Below are 14,418 nucleotides of genomic sequence, written 5' to 3'. Positions count from 1 at the left end.
CTTACAACTTCAAGTGAGTGTTACTGTCTTGTGCGTATTCGGTTTCCCTTATATATTAGTCAAGGTTATAGTAATGTAATTGATGAGTTATGCATGCGTGTGCAGTTTCCACTATATTCTCCTAGAGATTAAGCTTGAGCAGGGACTAGTAACCGTCTTAGACTCAAGACGAAAAGATCCCCAGGACTATGCAGACATGACTCAAATACTCGAGAAGTAAGTTAAATCGATCATTATCCACCATATCAGCAACTTTGTTCATTTCCTGATATATCAAGTAATTGTTTTCTTTGTCCGGCAGGGTTTGGAGAAAATTCACCAGAAAAGCTCCGGGACTGCCGAAGGAGCTGCAATTTAGACACCCGAAAGTAAGTACTATAGTAGCATTTTAAGCGCATCTACTAGTCATTCAAGCGCTAGTTTCATCAATACCATTTGGCATTCTTGCTTATCAGTTTGATTAACCTCTATTTCTTGTAAAGTGGTTGTGGCAGGAACAAGGGAATGATTTCTGTGGATACTACGTTTGCGAGTCCATCCGCCACACGACCTGTGAGCGGGGCTACACTGACGAACAATATGAAGTACGTAAATAACAACATTCACAATTTTATTTTATTACCATCATTTGTGTTGAGTTTCATTCATTCATATATATATATGTATTGACCCCCTTCTTTAAATTAGATGTTTCGGAAGCGGGATGAACTCCTAGCACCAGCTCGCATGCGAGCAATTCAAGAGGAATTGGCGGCATTCTTTCTTGACCACGTGATCCCTGAAGACGGAGAATTCTATGTGGACCCTGAGTCCGTATGATTATATTTGTAAGAGATAATTATTGTATATATGTAGCCGGTAGTGTCAGATAGATATACGAGAACTTGTTGTTCGACCAATCTCTCGGAGAAGGAGAGGTGGTCGATATCACTTCTCTCTGTATGCATATATGTTCATGACGATCTTCTGTTTCCTTCGTTTGCTTACTAGCTAGCTAGCGTGTCTAGTCCTCTCTATACGTATGTATAGTACGTAGCGTCGACCAAGCACGGACATAAGAGAGGACACTTCTCTCTATTAATTATAGCTAGCTAACACAATATATGAAACACCTAAATTAACCCCCCAAAACCCCCAACCCCCCCCCCCTTCAAAAAAAAACAAAAACCCCAGCCACAGAAATGCTGACGCGTGGATGCCTATTGGTCCCGGTGGGTGCCACCAACCGGGACCAAAGGGTCTCCTGCCTGGGCTCTGCGCACTGCCCACGTGGAGGCCCATCAGTCCCGGTTCTGGATTGAACCGAGACTAAAGGGTCGGGGCATTAGTACCGACACTTTAGTCCCGGTTCAGGAACCGGGACTAAAGGCCCTTACGAACCGGGACTATAGGCCCTTTTTCTACCAGTGTGGCTCAATATATATAACATTTTTCTCCAATTTTTTCCATAAAAACATAGCCTGCTAGTGCATAATACAGCCTTGATTGGAGCGAACTTATGCTGTCACAATAAACCATTCTAGGCATAGAATTGCAATTTCATGCATACAAGAAAAAAATGAAGACATAGATCACAAAATTGACATGAGTTGGCCGTAATGTAGGCTTGGGAGGCATCAGGAATTGCACGCTGCACACTAAAGCCAATTACTGAGCGAGGGGTTAGGAAACTGCTGGTGCGTGGGTTGCGACATGGATAACTGTGCTGACCCTACTATTACGAACCCAAATTAACACACTCCAACCTCATGAGTAGCCAAGTAGGGGTAAATGGAGCGGAAAGTTTCAGCCTTTCCTGCGGACAAGAGTAAATGGTGAGGGAAAATGCAAGTGGAAATTGAAATTTGAAAAAGTGAAATGGAAATGAATTGTTTTATGCGGAAACGGAAGATGTTTTCCGATAGAACAGACGCAGAAACAGAATTTTCCATTTTGAATATGAGCACATGGGTGTTTTGCAGCCCAACGAACACACAATTAGGCCCTACACATGGTGAGCATAATGGCGCAACTTCTATAGTGCTACTGCTACATCGAGCATGGCAGAATACGGATAGAATCCCTATTCGCTAATGGAGCACTTTACCGTCGCTCACATATCCTATTATATAGGAACGATATGTCATAATATTTGTTAATCATCTCATCAATCGAATAACTTTGTTGGTTTCTTTTTTTAGCCTACTGTTCAAGATGTCTTTAGTTCTGGTGAACACTCCGCTTCTGCCTCCGTCGTAATATGAGTTTATGTATTTGTTTCCGAGATAGGATTTTCAGTACCTGGATGCACCTACACCCTCTATGAACAATAAATTCAAAACAAATTCAAAACAATTTATGTATTTGTTTCCGAGCTAGATCATGCCCCGCGAGACAGTGCGGCGCGCTTGGTTGTGGCTCGAATCCGTCGAAGATCAAATCTCCACGGATGTCTGCCATGTAGTTTAGGCTTCCCAACCTGACTTGATGGCCAGGGGCGTAGCTTTCGATCTGCTTCAGGTGGCCAAGTGAATTGGCCCGCAGTGTGAAGCCGCCGGAGATGAAGATCTGTCCGGGGAGAAAAGTCTCACCCTGGACCTCATCGTTGTTGATGATCAAGGGAGCCATCGGGCCTAAAGGCGACGACACAGAGGAACTCTCAATGAAAGCACCAATGTCGGTGTCAAAACCGGCAGATCTCGGGTAGGAGGTCCCGAACTGTGCGTCAAGGCCGGATGGTAACAGGAGACAAGGGACACGATGTTTTTACCCAGGTTCGGGCCCTCTCGATGGAGGTAATACCCTACTCCTGCTTGGTTAATATTGATGATATGGGTAGTACAAGAGTAGATCTACCACGAGATCAAGGAGGCTAAACCCTAGAAGCTAGCCTATGGTATGATTGTTGTATATGGAGTTGATGTCCTACAGACTACAACCCTTCGGTTTATATAGACACCAGATAGGGTTAGGGTTACAGAGTCGGTTACAATCGTAGGAGATATTGAACATCCGCATCGCCAAGCTTGCCTTCCACGCCAAGGAAAGTCCCATTCGGACACGGGACGAAGTCTTCAATCTTGTATCTTCATAGTCCTGGAGTTCGGCTGGAGGTATAGTCCGGCTACCCGAACACCCCCTAATCCAGGACTCCCTCACTCACACTTATCTTAAGTCTTTTAGTAGTATCCATTAACTTGTCTATGAACTATATAGGTAACCAAGTAGTCCTTTACCGCGGACGCGGCTATTCAAATAGTTTTATACCCTGCAGGGGTGTACTTCTTCATACACGCTTTCACCACTTACCGCCATTTACACGACATGTACTCGGCAACCTTCAAGCGGAAGCCCAACGAGGGTGTCGACCACGGCCTACCTAAACACTCAAGCTGCTAGTCCAGGTTTATCGCCTATTCAGGTTCCATCCGCAGGGAGTCCGGCCGAGGTTTCCACATACGGCCCCGGACGATGTGAACAGGGTTCCCGAGACACCAAACGGGTGACTCGGTACACCGTGCCATGGTGTATCTACCGCAACATAGCCCACCCCTAGGGTCAGCACTACGCACGGCTGCCAACACATAACCTACAAACACCAGAAACCCCAGTTCTTATGGACAGAGTACTAGGATGATTAAGAAGCCGAGAGGGTCAATTAAGGATCCCAATGCATGGTAGTAGCTGATTCTTAAAATCACACATACAGATCTCAGTTCTTATGGACGGCCTCAATGAAAAAACCCACCATGTACTCCTACATGGCCTCTCATCGATACCTTTACCAAATCATGTTCAACACATCCCTCACATTACCGACATAATCATTTCACTCTAGCCCATCACCCAGATGAACCAGACCTTACACAACTCTAAGCATAGCAGACATAGCAAGGTAGGAAACACAAACATGGCTCAATCAACTCCTACACATGCTAGTGGGTTTCATCTAGTTACTGTGGCAATGACAGGTCATGCAGAGGATAAGGGTTCAACTACCGTAGCACACAGCAGTTTGAATCGGGTTGTCTTAATGCAGTAAATAAGAGCAGAGGCGAGAACATGGGTTTGTATCGGAATGATCAATGGGTTGCTTGCCTGTTGTAGTGGTAGTAGGGTACTGCCCTTCAGACGGATACTCGGGGTTATCCTCGGAGGCAGAACCTACCACGAAAGACACACCGAACATGATCAACACATGACAATATGCAACAATATGATGCATGCTATGACATGGAAAAATGAAAGTGTCTTGGCCTAATGCAAGCTAAAACAGAAAGGAATGAGCTCATTTGAATCAAAGATTCAAATGTTAGCTCATTTAACATGGCCTTATTAGTGCATTATCTTATTCTTCTTAAACAGCAAGGTTAACTTGTTTTGTCATGCATGAAACCATTACAGATGGATAGATTGAATTTTTCTGATCATTTTTCATATATATTTTGTTGGATTTGGAGCTATGGTTGATTTTCTATGATTTTTAGAAGTTTTGGCTATTTTCTACAATTTCCTATATAAGAATAATTCCAGTAATTGAATTAATGCGTCAGCATGACATAGGTGTGACGTCAGCGGGTCAACTGGGTCGGCCAGGTCAAACCTGACTGGTGGGCCCTGTCTGTCAGTGTCTCAGCTAATTAACAGGATTAGATTAGTACTAATAAACTGTCAGTGGGGCCTGGGCCCACATGTCAGTGACTAAACTAATTAAAATTAGTTAACACTAATCCTAAACTAATTAGCAGGCCGGCCCCACCTGTCATAGGCTTAGGGGGGAGTCAACCTGGGCCCTCGTGTCAGTCCACGGTCAAAGGGGTCAAACTCGCCGGCGTTTAGCTGCCGGCGAGGCCAGACGCGGCGGAGGGCTCGTGTTTTGCACTCCAGCGACCAAAGGACAGCGGAGACCATCTACGTGATGCAGGGAGTGAGCCGCGTCGATGGTGGCAGTAGGTGGAGCTGGGGTGGCCGGAGACGACGGCAGCGAGCACGTCCGCGGCGGCTGGATTTCGGGCGAGGTTGAACTAGTCGCTAGCAGGCACGGCGAGGGGCGTGCGGGGGTGCTATGGGCTCCTGCGAGTGCGTTGAAGACGAAGGCGTGCTCGGTTGCGACCCAATGTGGCTGTGGCCACGACGGTTATGTGCGGTGGCGGCGGCGAGCTTCGGCTCCAATGGCCATGGTGGTTAGAGGACGCGGACGAGCGTGGGGAGAGGGGGAAACAGGACAGTAGCTCACTGCGGTTGCAGGGGAGCGAACAGCGAGCTCGGGGGAGAGCTGGAGCGAGCGGGGCGGCGAGGGGGATCTCCGGCGACCGAGGTTGAAGACGAGCTCTGTGCAGCGTCTCCGGGGCGAGTGAGCGCTCGGGGATGGGTCGAGGTGAAGTAACGGACGACGGCGGAGCTTCTTGGCACGGCGAGGCAACGAGTGGACGGCGGTGGCTGCGGTGGAGCTTGTCGGCGGCGACGGCTGCGCTCGGCAGGGAATGGGGAGAGAGCCAGAGAGGGGGGAGAGGCCACGGGGAGAGTGGGGAGAATGAGAGGGGGACGTGGGGGAGTGCGTGGCACTCATAGGCGCGTCCGGGGTGTCGGCGGAAGCAGGAGGTGGCCGGCATGTGGCCGCGGGCGCCGGCCACGTGCTTCTCGTCCTCCTGGCGAGAGGAGGAGGACGACTGGCAGGAGCCAGTGGACTGGGCTGAGCTGGTGGGCCAAGTGGACTGCGCCAGGTAAGTCTCTATTCTCTCTCTCCTTTTCTGTTTTTCATTTATTCTATTATTTTTGTAACTTCAGGGCTTTATTAAAAATGCCAGGGCATTTCCAAAAATCATAAAATTAATCATGGCCACTGCTTAGAATATATCCAACAGCAAACATTTTAGTTTATGATTATTTGAGCACTTCAAATATTTTATAGCATTTAAGTGCCCAAATGCAAATACTGTAAGAATTAATTCAATGACCTTATGTTGTCCTAGAAAAATGTGCACCATTTTTGTCAAAGGTTTTAACCCAAAACAAAAAGGGTGGGCTTTTTAGAAGGGCATTTCAGGTTCATTGAAAAAGTTTTTAGTAAACCCGAGTTATTCCAGGGGGGGTGTTGGGGGTTCTGTCATCCCCATTTCAAATTTAAGAGAAATTTAAACATGATGCACACTCTAATGCTTGAAGTAGCTAGGGTGTGACAACTCACCCCCACTCAAAAGAATCTCGTCCCAAGATTTAGGATCCTCCGGGAAGAAGGTGGTGTACTCGAGTCGAACACGATCCTCCCTTTCCCAAGTGGCCTCTTTCTCGGAATGTTGTGACCATTGAACCTTGAGAAACTTGATATTATGGCGCCGAGTGGTACGCTCGGCTTTATCAAGGATACGAACGGGATATTCCCGATATGAGAGGTTATCTTGTAGATCAAGCGTTTCGTGGTCCACTCCATGGATAGGATCTGCGAAGCAATGCTTGAGTTGAGAAACGTGGAAGACATCGTGAACTCTGGAAAGATGCGAAGGTAGTTCCAATTGGTAGGCAACTTCTCCTCGTTTGGCAAGAATGCAAAAGGGTCTGATGTAACGAGGAGCCAATTTGCCTTTGATACCGAAACGATGGGTTCCCTTTAACAGAGTAACCCGAAGGTAAGCCTTCTCGCTGACTTCATAAGTCATGAGCTTATGTTTATGATCATATTGGCTCTTTTGACGAGATTGGGCTATTTTCAATTTCTCACGAATAACGCGAACTTGCTCTTCTGCTTTCTGAATCATATCCGGGCCAAAGAGTTGTCTTTCCCCGGTTTCTGACCAGTTAAGAGGCGTTCAACATTTTCGTCCATAGAGAACTTCGAAAGGAGCTTTTCCCAAGCTAGCTTGATAACTATTGTTATAAGCAAACTCCGCGAATGGAAGTCATTTCTCCCAACCCATTCCGAATGAGATGACAGAAGCTCGGAGCATATCTTCCAGAATTTGATTGACTCGCTCTACTTGACCACTTGATTGAGGATGGAAGGTGGTGCTAAAAGAGAGACGAGTTCCCATAGCATTTTGGAAACTTTCCCAAAATCGAGAGGTGAAGAGACTTCCACGGTCTGAGTTAATTTCCAATGGGACACCATGAAGAGACACTATTTGGGAGATGTATAAATCAGCTAGCTGGCTAGCGGTGATACTCTCACGAACAGGTAGGAAATGGGCTACTTTGGAAAGACGGTCGATCACGACGAAAATGGCATTATTCCCTCTCTTGGTCCTGGGAAACCCAGTAATGAAATCCATACTGATTTTATCCCATTTCCACTCAGGAATAGCCAAAGGTTGAAGGATGCCAGCAGGCCATTGATGCTCTGCTTTGACACGACGACAAACGTCGCAGTTAGTAATGTATTGAGCGATTTCTCTCTTCATCCTAGTCCACCAAAACCTCTGGCGTAGGTCTTGATACATTTTTGTACTACCAGGATGAATGGTGAGAGGGGAGTCATGAGCTTCCTTAAGAATCAACTGGCGTAAATGTTGTTTCTTGGGAACCACCAAGCGGTTCTCGAAGAAGACAACACCTCGCTCATCCATGGAAAAACATTTAGCAACTCCGCTAGCGATGTTTTCCTTAATCCGGGATATGCCCTTATCATACCGCTAGGCGGTTATGATCTAATCCAAAAGGTTAGGCTTCGCCACCAGGGTGGATAGAAATCCTCAAGGAACAATGTGAAGATTGAGCTTACGAAATTCCTCGTGGAGAAGTGGTTGACTTTGTTGTAACATCAGGTTGTTACAATAAGATTTACGACTTAGCGCATCAGCCATGACATTGGCTTTGCCCAGGGTGTAAGTTATTCCTAAGTCGTAATCCGAGATCAACTCGACCCAACGTCTTTGCCTGAGATTCAAATCCGGTTGGGTGAAGATATATTTCAAACTTTGGTGATCGGTGAAGATCTGGCAACGATTACCGAGGAGGTAATGTCGCCAAGTTTTGAGTGCATGGACTACGGCTGCATGCCCTAGATCATGTGTGGGATAGTTTTCCTCATGTGGGTGTAATTGCCGTGAAGCATAGGCAATTACGTGACGATCTTGCATGAGTATGCAACCTAGTCCTTGTCGCGAGGTGTTGCAATGGATAATAAAGTCCTTGGAGAAATCTGGTGGTACCAGTACGGGAGCAGATGTCAGGCGTCTTTTCAATTCCTGAAAGATGAAATCGCACTGTGGGATCCACTCAAACTTTTTATCTTTCTTGAGGAGTTCAGTTAGAGGTTTAGCAACCTTGGAGAAAATCTCGACGAAGCGGCGGTAATAGCTCGCTAAGCGAAGGAAGCTCCGAACTTGCTTGACCGTCTCAGGTGGAGTCCAATCAAGGACAGCTTGAACTCGCTCGGGATTGACAGCAATACTCTTACCAGAGATTACATGGCCTAGATAGGTCACTTCTGGCAACCAAAATTCACACTTGGAGAATTTGGCATAAAGGCGATGCTCTCGAAGTTTCGTCAATCCCAGCTTTAGATGTTCGGCATGTTCCTCTTCATTCTTGGAGTAGATGAGTATGTCATCGAGGTAAACTATGATGAATTTATCCAAATACTCCATGAAGACCGAGTTCATTAACCGTGAGAAGGTGGCTGGGGCATTGGTTAAACCGAAAGACATGACGGTGTACTCGTATTGGCCATAACGAGTAACAAAGGCCGTTTTGGGAATGTCCCCGTTTTTGACTTTGATTTGATGGTAGCCCAACCTCAATTCCATCTTGGAAAAGACTGAGGATCCAGCGAGCTGATCATACAGATCGTTGATCCTGGGAAGCAGATACTTGTTCTTGATCGTGACCAAGTTGACAGGTCGGTAATCTACAACCATCCGATCTGTTCCATCCTTCTTTCTGACGAAGAGGACAGGGAAAGCCCAAGGAGAGGAACTAGGATGGATGAAACCCTTTTTCAAGGACTCATTGAGTTGGTTCTTAAGCTCGGCTAGTTCTAAGGGTGCCATCTTATAGGGTCTTCTAGAAATTGGAACGGTTCCTGGGACAAGGTCTATCACGAACTCGACATCCCTGTCAGGTGGAACACCCGACAGTTCTTCTGGAAAGACATCCGGAAAGTCTCGGACTACCGGAATATCCTCAAGGTCTGGAAGGGGGTTGGCATTTAGGGAGTAAAGCTGGCGCTTGGCCACTCGAGTTAAGACATTGACTGTCTTGCCCGATGGATGAGTAAGTTGAACAGTTCTAGTAGCACAATCAATCTTAGCATAATGAGCCGACATCCAGTCCATACCCAAAATGATGTTTATGTCCGAGGACTTGAGAGCTATTAAGGATGCAAGGAAGACAAGTCTATCAACAAGAATTTCGTTCCCATGGCTTACTCTAGAGGTTTGCCATTTGGAACCCGGAGTTTGAATTACCATGGAAGTGGGCATGTACTCCTACATGGCATCTCATCGATACCTTTACCAAATCCTGTTCAACACATCCCTCACATTACCGACATAATCATTTCACTCTAGCCCATCACCTAGATGAACCAGACCTAACACAACTCTAAGCATAGCAGGCATAGAAAGGTAGGAAACACAAACATGGCTCAATCAACTCCTACACATGCTAGTGGGTTTCATCTATTTACTATGGCAATGACAGGTCATGCAGAGGATAAGGGTTCAACTACCGTAGCACGCAGCAGTTTGAATCGCGTTGTCCTAATGCAGTAAACAAGAGCAGAGGCGAGAACATGGGTTTGTATCGGAATGATCAATGGGTTCCTTGCCTGTTGTAGTGGTAGTAGGGTACTGCCCTTCAGACGGATACTCAGGGTTATCCTCAAAGGCAGAACCTACCCCGAAAGACACACCGAACATGATCAACACATGACAATATGCAACAATATGATGCATGCTATGACATGGCAAAATGAAAGTGTCTTGGCCTAATGCAAGCTAAAACAGAAAGGAATGAGCTCATTTGAATCAAAGATTCAAATGTTAGCTCATTTAACATGGCCTTATTAGTGCATTATCTTATTCTGCTTAAACAACAAGGTTAACTTGTTTTGTCATGCATGAAACCATTACAGATGGATAGATTGAATTTTTCTGATCATTTTTAATATATAATTTGTTGGATTTGGAGCTATGGTTGATTTTCTATGATTTTTAGAAGTTTTGGCTATTTTCTGGAATTTCCCATATAAGAATAATTCCAGTAATTGAATTAATGCATCAGCATGACATAGGTGTGACGTCAACGGGTCAACTGGGTCGGCCAGGTCAAACCTGACTGGTGGGCCCTGTCTGTCAGTGTCTCAGCTAATTAACAGGATTAGATTAGTACTAATAAACTGTCAGTGGGGCCTGGGCCCACATGTCAGTGACTAAACTAATTAAAATTAGTTAACACTAATCCTAAACTAATTAGCTGGCCGACACCACCTGTCATAGGCTCAGGGGGGAGTCAACCTGGGCCCACGTGTCAGTCCACGGTCAAAGTGGTCAAACTCGCCGGCGTTTAGCCGCCGGCGAGGCCAGACGCGGCGGAGGGCTCGGGTTTTGCACTCCGGCGACCAAAAGGACAGTGGAGACCATCTACGTGATGCGGGGACTGAGCCGCATCGAGTGGTGGCAGTAGGTGGAGCTGGGTGGCCGGAGACGACGGCAGCGAGCACGTCCGCGGCGGCCGGAGTTCGGGCGAGGTTGAACTATTCGCTAGAAGGCACGGCAAGGGGCGTGCGGGGGTGCTACGGGCTCCTGCGAGTGCGTTGAAGACGAAGACGTGCTCGGTTGCGACCCAACGTGGCTGTGGCCACGACGGCGACGTGCGGTGCCGGCGGCGAGCTTCGGCTCCGATGGCCATGGTGGTTAGAGGATGCGGACGAGTGTGGGGAGAGGGGGAAACGGGTCAGTAGCTCACTGCGGTTGCAGGGGAGTGAACGGCGAGCTCGAGGGAGAGCTGGAGCGAGCGGGGCGGCGAGGGGGATCTCCGGCGACCGAGGTTGAAGACGAGCTCGGTGCAGCGTCTTCGGGGCGAGCGAGCGCTCGGGGATGGGTCGAGGCGAAGTAGCGGACGACGGTGGAGCTTCATGGCACGGAGAGGCAACGAGTGGACGGCGGTGGCTGCGGTGGAGCTTGTCGGCGGCGACGGCTGCGCTCGGCAGGGAATGGGGAGAGAGCCAGAGAGGGGGGCACTACTAGGGAAAAGGCTAGCAGCAGCGCGGGTTTTAGACCTATCAGTAGCGCGGGGTGGTGCGCTACTGATAAGGCTCTACAGCTAACGAATAGCAGTAGCGTGCCTCCACCCACGCTACGGCTAAATCGACTTAGTAGCAGCGAGTTCCAGGAGGAGCGCTACTGGTAATTAGTAGTAGCGCTTCTCTCTGCCCGCGCTGCTACTATTATTTCGTATTTTATTTCTTTTTTATTTCATGTTGTATTCGTACACCTTTACACAAATTTTCATACAACAGGAATTTACAAATTGTTTTTACATCATAATGAGTTATTACATCACGGGGTGAAAGAACCGTGTGGACTAGTTTCAAGTGGACGGACATCCACTTGAAACTAAGCCGCGGTTCTTTCACCCAATGATATAATAAATATCATCATCATCATCATATCATTAACAACTTATCATCATCATCATCATATCATTGGTAACTAGTCGTAATCACATGTACTCCTGACATCTTCAACTCTAACACATTGTATCACATAATAAACATATTGTACCTCATAGGACCTACTGCATTCTCTTAGGACCTACTATATTCTCTAAGGTAAAATAGCAAAAAACAAGATAGCCCCTCGCTCTCCATTATGGAGAATGCAGATTATCCTGTCTCCAATTCTTGCCTTTCGCTTAATGTTGCTTCCAAGAACCTCCTTACGAATGTCCAAACATTTTTTCCACTCTTTGATTAGCATGTGTTCACCGGTTTCAGAAATTTTATATGCACAGGTGAGATCCATAGGATGACCTGGCTGTAGGTTCAGAACTTCAAGGCGACCATTGTAATACATCAGATGAGGCACACAATCCATTGGGATTTTCTGTTGAAAAACATAGTAATAACTTCGTAGTTAGCAATGATGTACTAGTTTTAGAAGTATGCAAAAGATGCACGGATGTCGTAATAGTAAAATATCTTACCAGGGTATCTCCATAGAAGTTATCGTGGTTCAACACGTGCACTAGTGGCACATATTCACCATAATTTGGAGGAGTTCGACAATAGGTATTGTAATTCTCAAAAAAAGTACAATAAGCAATCGGATGATTTTTCTCCTTATAAGTTAATTCGGAGCCATCAGTGTAGTGGGTTTTGTCTACCATCTTCTGCACATTCTTTGAAGATTCAAAATAAGCTGTCAATGGAAATAAGTTGTCAACTATTTTGAAATAAACAATATAAATTAGTTAATAACTATGTTTGAGAAACTCACATTGCGGTAGAATCGGAAGCGTATCAACAAGGACCCAAATGTCCATATTGTCTTGCTTGATGTCAGGATGACCAAGATCCATGGTGACAATCATACCCTCATAAAAACCATACATTTTGGAAAGTGCTTCCCAATTTTGACAACCAAAATGGGTTACGCTCTGAGAATTATACAGATTTACTTCAAAATCGATATCATGATGGGTCCTTAGGTGTATTTTCTTTGTTTGAAAATTTTCATGGTCTTCAAAACCCATCCTCTCCAAGACATAGCGTCTTGCATGGCATGGGATAAGCTAGTCGAATTGTAAAAGATGAAAATTAGACGTTGAAATAGTTGAAGTCATGCTTAATTACGAAAAGACACTTGTCGTTGTTGCGTACTTTTCAACATCGAAGGTCTCCTCGAGCTTAATGCTGAAGCGCCGAACTTCGTCCAGCTCAACGAACCTGTCGCACATACCTCGATCGTCGTGGCACCAGCTGCACTCCCCTAGGAGACTGTCGTCGTCCGAGTACGACATTTCCTACGTTCATAATTCAAAGATTAAACTTGTACAATTAAATATATGTACTAAAAAACCTAAATTAGATCATTATTTTTCAAAGAAACTCCAGGCCACTCGATATTTCCCACATATTCTAGCACAAGTCACGCCAGAATTCACGGAAAAATCTGGCATGACCTTTGCTAAAAAAGGACATATTGAGCGCCTGAAATTTGCCGGAACGGAAATTAATCAACACTCCGGCAAAAGATAGGCCACTCAGAGGTGTAACCAAAACATGAAATAATTGCTTAAACTAAAAAATAACACCAAATATGGCATGTTCAACTAGTTCTATTAATTCAACTAGTTCTTACTAAATATAAACTTAGTATAAAAAGAAAAAAACTAGTTCTTTCTAAAAATGAAGTAGTTCAACTAGTTATTAATTTACTTACTATACTAGTTCAACTAAAACTTAACTAGTTCAACTAAAACTAAACTAGTTCTATTAATTCAACTAGTTCTTACTAAATATAAACTTACTATAAATAGAAAGAAACTAGCACATCTACTACTACTAATTAACATCTAACTACTACATCTACTACTAATTAACATGTACTACTGCTAATTATACATCTACTACTAATTAACATCTATCCACTACTTCTAAAAATCATTATCTATGAACCCTAAATTAGCATCTACTACTACTAAAATCATCTAGTAACTAAGCAAAGAGAGAGGGGGTTGGGGAGGGGTGGGGGGCTTACAGAGGGAGAGACGGTGGCGGGGAGGTGCTCGGCGACGGAGGGGTGGCGAGGGCGGGCTCGGGATCGGGAGGGCGGCAGTCCTGGGCGGCGGGCTCGGCGGGCTCGGTCGAGGGCGGCGGCGGTGAGGTCGAGGGCGGCGACAGTGTGGTCGAGAGCGGCGGCGGTGAGGTTGAGGGCGCGTGGCGGCGGCGGCGGCGAGGGCGCAGGCACACTGGGGCTCGGGCGGCAGGGACAGGGAGTAGGGGAACAGGCCGGTGGTGGGGAAAGGAGGACTTAGCGAAATTTTGATGCAGGGGGTGGTTAACTCGAACTAGCAGTAGCGCACGTACAGAAAACACGCTATAGCTAACTTATCTACAACGCGTTTTGGGAAAAACTGCTACTACTAATGGAAGAAGTTATTTCTTTTGTTTAGTAAAAACATCAAAAATATACATTGGTCATCATTGATCTTTTTGTGTATAATCTAAATAGTCAACATGAATCCTCACTATACCTGTGTAGGCACAGGCGAGGATTCATATTGCAACCACAAATCATACACATATAGTTCAATGAAGACCAAGTGCTCGAGATAGGTTGAGAAGCAACATATTTAAGGTGGTAAACACTTTGTTCGCTTAGTAGTATGGGACTAAACTTAATTAGTTGCAGTCATACTTACCAGCAGCGAGCTTTGAGCAAAACCGCTGCTACTAAGTTCTTTAGCAGTAGCGCGTCCATGGGAAGGGTGCTACTACTA

This window comes from Triticum aestivum, chromosome 3A (genome assembly GCF_018294505.1).
Source record: "Triticum aestivum cultivar Chinese Spring chromosome 3A, IWGSC CS RefSeq v2.1, whole genome shotgun sequence".
Classification (NCBI taxonomy): domain Eukaryota; kingdom Viridiplantae; phylum Streptophyta; class Magnoliopsida; order Poales; family Poaceae; genus Triticum; species Triticum aestivum.
This window is presented reverse-complemented; position numbering follows the sequence as displayed.